Raw genomic sequence first — 15158 nt, 5'->3', positions numbered from 1 at the left:
CAGTGCTCTTAACAACTGAGCCATCTCTCCAGCCCCATTACATTTATTTATTTATTATGTATGTGTGGGGGCGGTGCATGTATGCCACCATACTTATGTGGAGATCAGAGGACAACTTGTGGGTCTCTGGGTTCCAACTCAGGTAGATCATCAGGCTTGGGTGCAAATGTCTTTACCCATGGAGCCATCTCATTAAAAGATTTTAAAAACCATACGAGTAGACTATATGTGTGTAAGTATGGGCTTGTGCCTGTGAGTGCAGTGCTCTCAGAGGTCAGAAGAGGGAGTGGGATCCCCTGGAGCTAGACTTACAGGTGGCTATGAGCCATTCTAACGAAGTTGGCGGGTGTGCTGGGAACCCAACTCAGCCATCTCTCCAGCCACCCCAATTTGTTTTGAGACAGGGTCTCACTTATGTAGTCCTGGCTGGCTTGGAACTCACTATATAGACAAGACTGGTCTCAGACTCACAGAGATCTGCCTGCCTCTGCTTCCCAAGTGCTGAGATTAAAAGCATGTTCCACCATGCTTGGCTTGCACCTTGGTTTTTGAGACTGGATTTCTCAGTGGCCTTGAACTTAGCAGGTAGGCTAGGCTTGCTGGCCATCAAGCCCAGGGATCTGCCTGTCTTCACCTCCCCAGCTCTGGCATTCTAAGCACATGCTACAAAGCCCAGTTGTATTTGGGTTCTGGAGATTGAACTCAATTCCTCATGGGTGCAAAGCAAGAGCTTTACCAACTGTGCTCAATAGTGTTCTGTCAACTTGACACAAACTAGAGATGCCTGGGAAGGGCAGATGAAACCTCGATTGAGGAATTTCCTCCATCAGACTGGCCCGTGGGCATGTCTGTGAGCCTGGTGAGGAAGGGTGGCCAGCCCACCGTGGGCAGTGCCATCCCTAGGCAGGTGGGCCTGGCTGTATAAGAAAAGCAGCTGAGCAAGCCAGGGGGAGCAAGCTAGTAAGCAGCGTTCCTCCATGGTCTCTGCTTCAGTTCCTGCCTCCAGGTTCCTGCCTTGAGTTCCAGCCTTGGCTTCCCTTGATGATGGACTGTGAGCTATAAGCCAAATATGCCATCTCCCTCAAATTGGTTTTGGTCAGTGTTTTGCCATAGCAACAGACACCAAATGAGAACACCGACTGAGCTCTCACCCAAGCCGGAAATCTGAGCTCCCACCCCATGCTGGTGATGGAACCAGGTCCTTGCATATACTAGGCAAGCGCTCTGCTTTTGAGCTACATCAGAAAATCACATGGGCAGCCCCAGGCAGGGTCACGCTTGGCCTCCCCCATCCCCACCCCGTAACTGTAGGCTTTTTCACCCACTGTAGTCCTCCGCCGACTCTCCACCACAGTGCTCATTTCTCAACTCATCCACTTTCCCGGTTCCTACCCCGGGCCTGAAGCCAGTTCTGGCTGTACAGCACCCACTCCCTCCTCCACGCCATTTGCCATGGTCCCAAACCCGACTGTAGACTGTGTTCCATCCCCAGTTCTGTCCCTTCCTTCCTGGGCCACCCCAGGGTGATATTCTGAACTGCTATGAACTGGTTTCATGTCATCTTCTTCAAAGACATGACCTACCAGAGATAGGGAGGGAATGACGGCCAGGGGATATATCAGTACGCATTCTAATTTTTATAATATGCTAGTTTTCTATTTTTTTCATTTTTTTAAGTTTAAATTTTATTTTATTTATCATTGAAGAGAGTGTGTGTGATGTGTTTTGAGTGTGTGAGAATATGCTATAGCATGGATATGGAGGTCAGAGGACAGCTTGCAGGAGTGGGTGTCTCTTTCCACCATGAGTTCCAAGGATCACACTCAGATGATCAGGACTGTACATATGCTTTCGCCTGCTAAGCTCTAGTTTCCTACTTTAAAAAAAATTTTATTATTTTTATGTGTATGAGTGTATTGCCTGCCTGCATGTATGTAAATGCACTCTGTCGTGCAATGCCCATGAGGACAGAATAGGCCATCGGATCCCCTGGAACTGGAGTTACAGACAGTTGTTAGCTGCCATGTGGGTGCTGGGATTCGAACCTGGGTCTTCTGCAAGAATAACCAGTGTTCTTAACCGCTGAGCCATCTCTCCAGCCCTAGTTTCCTACTTTTAAAACTGAATGAATTAATTTTTTCTTACATGTATTACTCACTTGTGTGTATGATGTGTGTGTGTGCCATAGCACTCAAGTGGAGGTCAGAGGACAGCTTTCAGGGGTCAGTTCTCTCCTGCCACTGTGGGCTCTAGGGATTGAACTCACCTTGTCAGACTTTACAGCAGGTTCCTTTACCCGCTGCGTCAGTGGCCCATTTATTATTTATTAATTTTTTTTGAGACAGGGTCTCCCTATAGCCCAGATGGCTTGGAACTCACTATGTAGACCAGGCTAGGCTCGATCTTCACAGGTGCACCACCACACCTGATTTTACTTATATTTTAAAAATCCATACTCAGCATGTGGAAGAAAACATGCAATATGCGTTTTTCTGGGTCTGGGGCTTTTTGATCATGTTCATCTTCAGTTCCATCCATTTCTCTGCAAATGGCACAATCTCATTCTTCTTTACAGCTCAACAAAACTATTGGGGACATATATATATATATATAATTTTATTTTTATGCATGTGTGTATGTGTCTGTGTGTATATGTTCACATGTGAGTGCAGTGCCCATGGAGACTAGAAGAAGGTGTTGGATTGGGTGCTGGGAACTGAACTCAAGTCCTCTGAAAGAGTAACAAGTGCTCTTAACCACTGAGCCATGGAGCCATCTCTCTCTTGCCCATATGGTTTGAATGAGGACTGTCCCTCATAGACCCCAAGTATTTGAATACTTGGCCCCACTTGGTTGCAATGTTTTGGGGAGGTTAGGGAGGTTTAAGAGATGTGGAGGAAGCATGTCGCTGAGGGTGAGTTTTGAGAGTGGATAGCCACCTCCCATTTCCTGTCTCTGCTTTTGTGCCTGATTGAGGATGTGAGCTCCCAGCTTTCTGCCCTGGCTGCCTCCTGCCATGCCTCCCCACCATGATGAACTCTAACCCGGCTGGAACCATAAACCCAGTAAACTCTTTCTTCTGTGAGTTGCCTTGGCCGTGGTGTTTTAGCACAGCCACAGAAAAGTAACTAATTCAGACATCTAGGCAATTTTTCATACTGTGACTATTTTTTCATGAATGTGTGTAAGTTTTTCTGTGGGATGTTGATGTAGATTCCTATTTTGTAATTCATACATTACACTTTACCAAATTCAAAAGATATTGGATGTAGGTGTGGTGTTGCACACCTGTAATACTAGCACTTAGGAAGAGGAGGCAGGACAGTTTGGAGTTCAAGGCTATGTTTGGCTACATAATGAGTTCCAGGATGGTCCAGGCTGCATGAGACCCTGCCTAAAATTAAAAAAAAAAGTAGCCAGGCATTATAGCTCACACCTATAATCCCAGAACTCGGGAGGCTGAAGCAGGTGGATTGCTGTGAGTCTAAGGCCACCCTGAACTACATGAAAATTTCCACGCCAGCCTGGATTACAGACTCAAAACAAGCAAGCAAGCAAGCAAACTGAAACAAACAGGGCTGGAGAGATGGCTCAATATTAACAGCACTGGCTACTCATGCAGAGGACCCAGGCTCAATTCTCAGCACCCATATAGTGGCTAATAACCGCCTGTAACTCCAGCTCCAGGAGACCCAACTTCCTCTTCTGGCCTCCATGGGCATTCCATTGATGTGGTACACTCACATACATGCAGGCAAAACATTCATAGCATAAAATTAAAGAATAAAGAAGGTAGCTTAGAGTTTGGACCCCCACAATTTTTCTTATTTTATCATGGAGAGCCTTGTATATCTAGATATGAAAAAATCTCTTTTTCTGCTTGTCACTGTGTGGATACCTCTTCCAGAGGTCTAGGTCCACTGTTGGTAGCAGGCAGATTGTTTGCTTTAATCAGTCAAGAGCCTAGTTTGCCAGGCGTCGTGGCTCATGCCTGTAGTCCCAGCACTTGGGAGGCAAAGGCAGGCAGAACTCTGTGAGTTCGAAGCCAGCCTGGTCTACATAGTGAGTTCCTGGCTAGCTGTAGGATAAACCTCTCTTCCTCCCTCTCTCCTTTCCCTCTTTCTTCTCTTTTCCCCTTTCTCTTCTCTCTCTCTTCTTTCTCATCTTGCCTCTCTCTTTTCTCTCCCCTCTCAGTCTCTCCCCTCTCTTCTGTGTCTCTCCTGTCTCATCTTTTTTTCTTTCTCCTTTCTCTCTTTCTCTCTCTCTCCTTCCCTCCCTCCCTCCCTCTTTCCCTCCCTCCCTCTCTCCTTCCCTCCCTCCCTCCCTCTTTCCCTCCCTCCCTCTCTCCTTCCCTCCCTCCCTTCCTCCTTCCTTCCTTCCCTCTGAAGCCAAGGCTGACCTTGAAGTCCTGATTCTCCTGACTCAGCCTCTCCATTGTGGGAATTACAGACATGTCACCACACAGACATCATTACACTTCCATAAGGGTGAAATTTATAGAAAAAAGGAAGTGCTCTGTGGTTAGCAGGAGTTGGGCATGGGGAAATGGATTTGTTTCATGAGTGTAGAGTTTAGATTAACAACATTGAAATGTTGTAAAGATCTCTTGAGCAACACCATGTGTACACTAATGTTTCAGATGGTGAATTTTATGCTATGTGGTTTTTACATTTAAATTGCATTTATTCTTTGTCTCTCTCTCTCTCTCTCTCTCTGGCTAGGCTTGCCATAGTGAGTGTATGGAGATCAGAGAACAACTTGAGAGATTTAGTTCTCTCCTTCCATCATGTGAGTTCTGGGGAATGAACTCGGGTCATCAGGCTTGGTGGGCAAGCATCTTTACCTGCTGAGTCATCTTGCTGGATATATATCTGCTGAGTCATATTTCTGTATATATATATATATATATATATATATATATATATATATATATCATACATTTTAACCATAATAAAGTAATGTGTCTAACTTTGTACATTTGTTTGGTTATAAAAAACATTACTGTCACAGTGAGATGGCTCAGGGAATAATGACACTTGCTGCCAAACCAGAGGACCTGAGTCTGATCCTCAGGATCCACTTGGTGGACAGAGAAAATGGACTCCCCAAAGCTGTTCTTTGACCACCATGTGATTACTACAGTGGCACATGGGCATTCTCCCAACCCCCCATACACAAAATAAGTAAAATGCAATAAAATATTATTGTTGTTATTATTTGGGGGTGGGATCTCTCTATGTAGCCCTCACTTGCCTCAAACTTGCAATGTAGATGAGGCTAGCCTCCAACTTGTGTGGGTCAATCCCCTTGCTTCTGCCTCTGGGATGTTGGGTGCAGGTTGTGTCACCATACTCAGCTTTATGACTTAGCTTTTTAGGCCTCTTGGGTCCCAGGAACTTGTTTTGACTTGCTGCTGGCCTGCATCTCTTCAGGAGCATCACACATTCCTGGGAATCTTGGGGCTTGTTCCAAAGTGAGAAAATGTGGCCTACAAATTGTTTTCATGTGCAGTGATGCATTCTGAAATGCTAAATTTAACAATGGATGAAGTGGACACATGCTACATTTAGAAGACATTTAAATAAATTTTTGCTGTTATTTTTAAAACATTCTGGAACCAATGAATTTACATAGCTCAGCCCTCCAAGATTGTTTTGTTGATTATATATATAAATATATTTCATTTTATTTTATGTATATGATTGTTATGCCTGCATGTAAGTAAGTACACCCATGTTGTGCAGAGGCAGGTGGATCTCTGTGAATTTGAGGCCAGCCTAGTCTACATAGTGAGTTCCAGTTCAGCTTAGTGTACATAGCTAGTTCCAGTCCAGTCAGAGCCACATAGGGAGACCTTGTCTCAAAAAAAAAAAAAAAAAAAAAAAAAAAAGTCATTCATTCATGCTCCTGAAGGACTCGGTCCTCAGCTTCTGCCCACCCCACCAATCTTAACACTTATCCTACCACATTTAGACAGAAAGCATTAAATAACTTTTTTTTTGTGTCTTTTTGAGACAGGGTCTCCCTGTAGCCCCAGCTGTCCTGGAACTCACTATGTAGAACAGGTTGCCCTTGAACTCATAAAGATCTACCTGCCTCTGCCTCCTGAGTGCTGGGATTAAAGCCGTGCACCACCACGCCCAGCATTAAATAACATTTTAAATTAATTAATTATTTTATTTTATGTGTATGAGTGTTATGCCTGCATGTGTATAAGTGCACCAGTGTCATGCAGTGCCCACAGAGGACAGAAGAGGGCATCAGAACAGGAGTTATGGACGGTTATTAGCTGCCATGTGGGTGCTGGGAATTGAACCTGGGCCCTCTGCAAGAGCAACCAGTGCTTTTAACCACTGAGCCATCTCTCTATCCCTAAATATATTTTTAAAATATTTTGTTTATTATTTTTATTTTATGTGTATGAGTGTATTGTCTGCATGTATGTGAGTGCACCCGTGTCATGCAATGCTGCAGAGGTCAGAAGAGGGCTTCGGATTCCCCTGGAACTGGAGTTAAGGACAGTTCGTAGCCACCATGTGGGTGCTGGGAATTGAATCTGACAAGAGCAGTCAGTGCTCTTATCCACTGAGTCATTTCTCCAGCCCCCTAAATGATATTTTAAAACAGGTCCACAGTAAAAAATGTGGAGTCTGGATACATACCAAGTTCAAATCCTAACTCCATGATGAAGATAGTAATTATTTGCTTTGTGACTGTGGGCAAGTTATTCAGCCTCTCTGAGCTTCATTTACCTAATCTGTCAAGTGGGGCAGTGGTGGCTGCAAATGGCAGGTTCTCAGACAAGTACTTGAAAGACATCCCAGAAGCCAGGACTGATCTCACCACTTCCATTCTAAGCTTAGGGAACCTGTGCCTGGAGGTGCTCTGCCGGGCTGTGCAGGCCATGGTCCACACCTAGGATCCTCATCTACGACTCTGAGAAAGACAGAAGACCTGGTTTAGAGAGAAATACATGGAGAAAAAGAGAGAACAAAGCAGAGAGAAAGACGGGCTGAGGGAGACAGAGACAGAGACAGACAGAGAGGGAGGAAGTCAGAAAGAATATCAAGATGAAGGAGGATCCCAAGTTCAAGGCCAGGCTGGGCAACTTATTAACACCCTGTTGATTCTCAAAAAGCCAAAAGAGAACCTGGTAGTGTAGGTCTCTAAGCCTGACTACTCAGGAGGCTGAGGAAAGAAAACTCCAAGTTCAAAGACTGCCTGAACTACAGAGTGAGTTCAAGAACAGCCAGAACAGCTTAAAATAAAGAACAAAAGAGGGCTGGGGATATAGTTCAACAATAGAGTGTTTCCCTAGGATCCCCCAATGAGGAGCTGGGGGTGTGGCTCAGTGATACAGCACCTGCCTAGAATCCCCCAGGGAGGGGCTGGGGGTGTGGCTCAGTGGTACAGCACCTGCCTAGAATCCTACAGTGAGGGATGGGGGCGTGGCTCAGCAATACAGAAACTGCCTAACATGCATGAGGCCCTAGGTTCAATCCTCAGCACTGCAAAAAAAAGGAGGGAGGGGACAGAGAACTTTCTTCCTGCAGGCTGAAAACTCTTCTGTGGTACCTGGGGACTGTTTGCTATTGGCCTTAGTGGCCAGAAACACTGCCAAGCACACAACAGTTTAGGGAGAATGACAGGGATCAGGGAGCTCATAGAAAGTTAGTTTGGGAGATGAGTTTAGAAGCAATTGTCCCCACTTTAGAAGCTGAGTCCAGTGACATAGGTATGAGGTGCCTCTCTCTGCTTGAGCCTTGGGTAGCTTTGAACTTCTGTGAAACTTAGCATGCACCTGACATCCCTTCAGGGGCTGCTGGACCTTAGGCCCAAGGCAAGGAAGTCGGGGACAACTGAGACTACCTGGGGCCACCCCTTCCCCTATCTCTGAGCAGTTCTGGCTAGAACAGGTCCCTAGAGGGAATGGAAGAGCTCTTCTACCCTGTTGAAATGGAGAAGGCTCGATTCAGTGTCTCTGACTTTCTCAGAGACTCCCTTGAGACCTAGCAGTTAGTCTAAGGGGCTGAGCCATGGCCCTGGGGCAGCAAGTGGATAGGCTTCATGACCAGAGGTGCTGCCTTCTTTACCCAGCCCTGGGCACTCAGCCAAGATTCAGGTTTATTTTTTTCCCAGAACTTCATCCCCTGAGTGGTGTTCCGTGCCTTGCCCTCATTAACTTATTGGGCTTTCGAGAAAAAGGATGGAAACACCCTGTCCTGTCTCCTACTGAGGAAGCTGGGGGTGGAATAGGGGGAAGTCGCCATCCCTGCCTCCCACCAAGGCTCCACCAGCACCACCCTTCACCAGTCACCAGACCCTCTCCCCTCCTGCTGTGGCTCTAACCATCTGATTTGGAAATCCAAAGGGGTCTGGCCTGCAAATCCCTCCAGCCTCCCAGCCACTGCGACAGAGGCCTCCAGCATTAAGGACCCAGCATCCTATACGTGGTTAGCTCTTCCTCCTCCCTCTTTTCCTCCCTCCCCCCTTCTCCCTCCTCTCCCCTCCTTTTTTCCTCCTCTCTCTGCCCCTGCTCCTTCTTCCTCCCTCCTCTGCCTCCTCCTCCTCCCCAACTGTGTTTTGAGACAGGGTCTGTCTTAGTTTGCTTTCTGTTGCTGTGATAAGCACTAACCAAAAGCAACTTGTGGAGGAAAGGGTTTATTTCATCTTACAGGTTATAGTCCATCACTGAGGGAAACAAAGGCAGGAACCGAAAGAGACCGTGGAGGAACGCTGCTTACTGGCTTGCCCCCCTGGCTTGCTCAGCTACCTTTCTTACATAGCCCAGGCCCACCTGCCTAGGGATGGCACCACCCACAGTGGGCTGGGCCCTCCAATATCAATTAGCAATCAAGAAAATGCCACCCCCCAGACATGTCCACAGGCAAATCAGATGGAGAAAATTCCTCAGCTGAGGTTCTCTCATCCCAGGTGTGTCAATTGACAACCAAGATTAACCATCCCAGGGTCTCACTATGTAGGTCAGTGTGGGATCCCTCACCACTGCACCCCAGCTGGGTCCCTACACTGTCATTTGTTTCCTACAATGGGACATAAACCATACTTCTTCTTTATCTGTAAAATAAAGGCTAATTATAGGGATGCCCCAAGAATTTTGGGGTTCCCATATGTGAACTGTTCTATCTTGCCCTAGGCAGGAAGCAAGTGCCAAGCCTGAATTTCCCTGGCTGAGTCCCTTCACCTCTGTTCACTGGGTGTGCTGGGTCAGGAAGGCTGACATGACTTAAGCACTACCTCTGTTTTCTGCTTCCTTCCTCAGTCCTACCATACTGAGGATGCCCAGAGAGCCTACAGCCCCTGGATCATGCAGAGGTCCTTGTGACTCAGAGGATGATTGGCTGGGGGTGGACAGATTATGGACAGCCAACAGGAGAGGAAACCTTCAGCTGACAGAGAGGTTGAGACTCCAGAGCTGGTAGTGGAAGGCATGCTCAGGGACCTGCAGCTGAGGAGTGCAAGATACACATGGATCACTGTATGTGAGCCAGCAACCACCATCCTGTGACCTGGGAACCTCAGGTCCAGCTCTGGGCAGCTCACATTGGCTCAGTCTCCAGTACCCTAGGTTCTCAACAGTCCCATAAGTCCTTGGGATTTCTGAGGACAGCACCTCTCGGTCAGGATTGATCTTCCTGGGAGGAAGGTCTTCCATACATCTTTGTAGAGCTAAAGTGGAAACAACCTCTTGGGGTCAGAGCAGGAAGCATCCTGACCCTTCCTCTGACAATGGGACAGTCTTCCTCCAGGCCTCACCCGGCTCTTGCTTGCCTGGCTCATACTCCCCCCTGCCCTGGGGCCTCAGACTCCTCTGATTGAGCCAACATTACTAGGAGAGCCCCAGTTCCAGTGGCAAAAAGGGGGTGGAGGGCTGGCAGGATGGCTCAGCGGGTAAAGGAATTGCCACCAGCCCTCATGACCTGAGTTCCAGCCCTAGGATCCACGTGGTGGGAGGAGACAACCAACTCCCACAAGTTGTCTTCTGACATCCACACAGGAACTTTGGCACATGTTTTCTCCCTATAAACACATAGATATACACTAATAAATGTAATAAAATTTCTTTTAAAAAGAAGCTATAGGGGCTGGAGAGGTGGCTCAGTGGTTAAGAACACTCGTTCTTACAGAAGACCCGGGTTCGAATCCCAGCACCCAAGTGGCAGCTAATAACTGTCTGTAACTCCAGTTCCAGGGAATCCGATGGCCTCTTCTGTCCTCGCGGGCATTGCACAACACGGGTGCACTTACCTACATGCAGGCATAACACTCATAAAATAAAAGTAATAAAATATTTTTTAAAAAAGAGGCTACAAGGTGCTGGAGAGATGGCTCAGCAGTTAAGACCTCTGACTGCTCTGCAGAGGACCAGATTCAGTTCCTAGCACCCACATGGTGGCTAACAACCGTCCGTAACTCTGCTTCCAGGAGATCCAACTCCCTCCTCTGGCCTCTGCAGGCATTGTATGCACAGGTGCACTTATATACAAGTAGGCAAAACATTCATACACACAAAATATAGATAAATCCAAACAAATTTCAAAGGGGTTGTGTGGACCAGTTGGGCAGGACTAGCTTCCCACTCATTAGGGTGTCCTCAGGACACGTTGCTCCTGTGAAATGGGACTCCTGGGGGTCTGAAGGAATAGACAGGACAGGAGAGGGTACTCCATGGGGAAATAGACTAAAAGTGACTTCTGGCTCAGCAGTTAAAGGTGCCTGATGATAAGCCTGTTGCCCTGAGTTTGATCTCTGAAAGAGAGGTATAGATGAAAACACTGAAGTAGAAGAGAGGGGGACACCTCCTACTGTAAAAAGATCCCCCAAATTATTCTCTGACCTCACATTCATGCACACACTCACATACACACATCATACAGGCATAATAATACATAACAATTTTAATTTATTGCATTTATTTATTCATTCGTGTGTGTGTGTGTGTGTGTGTGTGTGTGTGTGTGTACATACCATGGCATGCCTGAGGAAGTCAGTTCTCTCCTTCCACCATGTAGGTCCCAGGGGATTAACCTTAGCATCAGGCTTCGAAGCAAGTGCCTTTACCCACTGAGCTATCTCACTGGACCAATAATAATGACTAAAAAATTAATGTTTTTCGGGGCTTGGTGGTACACACCTTTAATCCCAGCACTCGGGAGGCAGAGGCATGGGCAGAGGCAGGCGGATCTCTGTGAGTTCAAAGCCTGCCTGGTCTATATAGTGAGTTCCAGGCCAGCTGGGGCTAAGGGAGACCCTGTCTCAAAAAGACCCAAAAAATTGTTTTATTTCATGTATATGAGTATTTTATCTGCATATATGTAAATGTACCTGTGTGTGCAATGCCTGAGAAGGCCAGAAGAGGGCATTGTATCCCTGGGAACTGAAGTTATAGCTGGTTGTGAGCCACCATGTGGGTGCTGGGAACTGAACCTGGGTCCTCTGCAAGAGAAGGCAGTACTTTTTAACTGCTGAGCCATCTCTCCAGCCCAATAAATAATTTTTAAAGATTTATTTTTTTAATTTCTTAATTATGTCTATATTTAGGGAGGGACACTATGCAGTAACCTGAGGACAGAAGAAAGTGTCAGATCCTCTGGACCTGGAGTTACAGGTGGTTGTGAGCTACCCAATGTGGATGCTGGGAATTGAGCCTGAGTCCTCTGGAAGAGCAGCCAGTGCTCCTGCAGATCTTCTTAAAAATTTATTGAAATTGGGTGTGGTGCTGCACACCTTTAATCCCAGCACTGGGGAGGCAGAGGCAAGTGGATCTCTATGAGATCAAAATCGGCCTGGTCTACATAGCAATTTCTAGGCCAGTCAGGACTATATAGTGAGATCCTGTCTCAAAAAAGAAGAAAGAAAACAACAACCAAAAACTATGTGCAAGTCACTTCTGTCCCCCAACACACATTTTGTTTGCTTTTCTGTTCCTTCCCCTCACTGGGCTCAGGGAATAACCAGCTTTCTGATGTGAATTTCAATATATTGGGGCAGCCAGCTCACCACCCTTCAGGAAATGACTTTAGTTCCCATGGCTAGGGTTAAAAATAGGGGACACGAGACAGTGAGGAGTAAAGAGGGAGACACCACCTTCCCACTACAGATGGAAAAACAGAACAGGGACTGAAAGAGGCCACAGGAGAGGCATTTTGCATTTTCCTATGTATTGAGATGATGTCAGGGGACTGACTAGTGGTTCCTTGAACATAATTTTGCCATTCAAAAATCACAGTCCCACCAGGCCTAGTGGTACATGCCTTTAATCCAAGCATTTGAGAGACAGAGGCAGGTGGATCTCTGTTAGATCAAGGTCAGCCTAGTCTACATAGAGAGTACTGGGCCAGCTGAGACTACAGGGAGACCCTGTCTCAAAAAAAAAAAAAATTCACTGTCCCCAGATGGTCCTGGAAGCATAGATCTGTAATCCTAGCTAGCTATTCAAGAGACTGAGGCAGGAGGATAGCACATTTAATACCGACAAGTTGAGTTCAAAGCCAACTTGGGCAATTTAGTAAGACCCTATCTCAAAATAAAAAGTAGAGAAAAGGGCTAGGGTTAGAGTTTGGTGGTAGAGCAGCTGCCTAGAATCCCCCAGTGAGAGGCTGGGGGCATGGCTCTGGTAGAGCACCTGCCTAGAATCCCCCAGTGAGGAGCTGGGGGCTTGGCTCAAGGGTAGAATGCCTGCTTAGGATGCATTGGCCCTGGGTTCCATCACCACTGTCACAAATACACAAAGTCATTGTCCTCAAAAAGTGTTCCTAGATACGTCCCTCTGAGATGGAATGGGAGAGAGTGTGTTGGTGCAACCACATAGGAAAGTCACTTCCTGAGTGGGAGGGAGCCAGTGTCCCCACAAATCCTTCCCATAGAGATGCCCACGAGAGGTTCAGGGCTCTGTGCCTCCCCCCGCCGATACCGTCTTATGGCCCTCTGCCTGTCTCTCACCCTCAAAGGCCATGGCTATACACTGGCAGCACCAGGTAGGAGAGATCAGCCAGCAGGAGGCTCCTGCTGTCCTTGCAGGCCCCTTTGTTACCTCTGTGCACAGTCAGCTGCCACTGAGGTGAGCTGAACTTGGGGGCCAGGCATGCAAGTCTCAGGGGCCAACATGGCTGAAGTGATGACTGTGCCGAGAATGGGAGAGAAGGAAGATGAAAGAGAAGGGGGAAGGGGGGAGAGAAAGGGAAGAGAGAGGGAGGGAAGATGAGAGAGAGGAAGATCAGAGGGAGAGATGAGAAGGAGGGAAGAGAGAGGGAATAGATGAGGAAGGAGGAAGGACTGAGCTTCTTGCTCATCCAATCCCAGCACTCAGAAGGCAGAGGCAAGCAGATCTTGTGAGATCGAGGCCAGCCTAGTCTACATAGCGAGTTCCAGTGTAGCCAGAGCTACACAGTGAAACTCTTTCTCAATGACAAAGAACTGCAGGGCATGGTGATGCATGCCTTTAACTCCAGCACTCAGGAGGCAGAGGCAGGTGGATCTCTGTGAGTTCAAGGCCAGCCTGGTCTACATAGCAAGTTCCAGCACAGCTGGGGCTATAGGGAGACCCTGTCTCAAAAAGACCAAAAACAAACAAACAAACAAACAAAACAAAACAAAACAAAACAAAACAAAAGAACTAACAAGGGCTGGAGATGTAGCTCAGTCTGTAGCATGCTTGTCTAACATGCACCACATAAATTAGGCATGGTCGTACATGCCTATAATCCCAACATAGGGTCTCAAAAAGAAAGAAAAAAAAATTAAACCCATTCTTGGCCTCTGGTTAGGCACAGCCAGTGACCACAGGGCAAGAGGAAAGAGGTGGACTTCGTGTCCCACTGGCTTTCTCAGGGGCTCTGTCCCTCCATCTTCCTGATAGATCCTGGTCCTCAACCTGTGACTACTGTTTACACACCCTTCCCCACATCGTTCTGGGACTCCTGCCAGCCCTAGGTCACCCCTTTTCCCTGGTCCCTCTAAGGTTGCCCACACCTTTGTAAACATTCTCAATTGCCCTTCAGGACTGCAGCACCATCTGTTTCCTGATAGAACCCAGCCCATATAGGGCACAGATTAAAATCTACCAAACAGAAGGCTTTAAAGGTCATTCACTTCAACCTTTGACTACTTTTTTTCCTGTTTTTTCCTTTTAATTTTTTGTTTTGAGACAAGGTCTCATATAGCCCAGGTTGGCCTCAACCTTGCTATGTAGCTGAGGATGACCCTTAAATCCTGATCCTCCTGTATCTACTTCCCAAGTGCTGAGATTACAAGTATGTACCACCTTATCCAGTATTATGCAGTGCTGGAGATGGAATCCAGAGCTTTGCACATGCTAGCAAGCACTCTGTCAACTGAGCTATATACCGGCCCCTACCCTGATTTTCTGAGACAGGGTTTCATCAAGCCCAGGTTCATCTTCAGCTCCTTATCTAGCCGAACCTAGCCTTCAACTCTTGATCCTCCTGAGGACTGCAGCTCCTGTTTCTGAGATTGCAGGCACGTGCATCACACACAGCTTCAACCTTAGCCTTTTACCTTGGGGGAAACGAGTCCAAACTGGGTGAGTGGGCAGCCCAGGGTCACCAAGCTTCAGGTCTCACAGATATATTTATTTCATATGTATGATTGTTTTGCCTTCGTGTATGTAAATGCACGCATGTTGTGCAATGCCCATGGAGGTCAGAAGAAGGTGTTGGGTCCCCTGGACCTGGAGTTACAGAGTTTTAGCTGCCATGTGGGTGCTGGAATCTGGTCCTCTGAAAGAGCAGCCAGTGCTCTTAACTACTGAGCCATCTCTCTAACCCTGTTCAGGGCTTCTAAAAGACTGCAGAAGAGCTGGGGATATAGACCAGCCTGGGCTACATAAGGAGACCTCTCTGGGCATGGTGAAGAATGTCTGTAATCCTACCCCTTGGGAAGTAGAGGCATGAGAATCAGAAGTTCAAGTTCATCCTTGATTACATAGTGAGTTGGAGGCTAGCCTGGGCTACATGAGACCCTGTCTCAAAAATAAATAAAAGTAAGAAAAGCTATGGTGAGCCTTAGACTGAAATCCTGTTTGTCCCTTAACACTCCCTGCCTCTTCCACCCTGACACACACACACACACACACACACACACACATACACACACACACACACACACACACAGACTCT

The sequence above is a fragment of the Nannospalax galili genome, unplaced genomic scaffold (genome assembly GCF_000622305.1).
Source record: "Nannospalax galili isolate Female #2095 unplaced genomic scaffold, S.galili_v1.0 scaffold675, whole genome shotgun sequence".
Classification (NCBI taxonomy): Eukaryota; Metazoa; Chordata; class Mammalia; order Rodentia; family Spalacidae; genus Nannospalax; species Nannospalax galili.
The sequence above is the reverse complement of the archived record's forward strand: the minus strand, read 5'-3'. Positions refer to the sequence as shown.